The sequence below is a fragment of the Bison bison genome, unplaced genomic scaffold, assembly GCF_000754665.1.
Source record: "Bison bison bison isolate TAMUID 2011002044 unplaced genomic scaffold, Bison_UMD1.0 scf7180017864527, whole genome shotgun sequence".
Classification (NCBI taxonomy): Eukaryota; Metazoa; Chordata; class Mammalia; order Artiodactyla; family Bovidae; genus Bison; species Bison bison.
The window spans coordinates 117,251-117,627 of record NW_011495078.1 but is presented as its reverse complement, the minus strand read 5'-3'; positions in this window follow the sequence as shown (position 1 = coordinate 117,627).

Here is a 377-nt window from a genome sequence, read left to right as displayed (position 1 = left end):
TTAATGTTTATTAGAGACAGGAAATAACATTTTTCAAAGGCTTTCCTCAAGGCATTTTTTACCTCTTGGTTCCTCAGGCTGTAGATCATGGGATTCAACATAGGAATGACTATTGTGTAGACAGAGGCCATTTGTCTGTGTCAAGGGAATGGTTTGATTTGGGCTGCAGATACATGAAGATCAGAGTCCCTTGGAATATAGTGACAGCAGTCAGATGAGAACCACAGGATGAGGATGCTTTGTGCCTCCCTTCTGCAGATTGGATTCTCAGGATGGCAGCCACAATGTATTGGTAAGAAATAAGGACCGTGGTCAAAGAGCTGGTTATGTTGAATCCAGCAAAGATAAAAATCAAGATCTCTTTGAGGCTGGTGTCT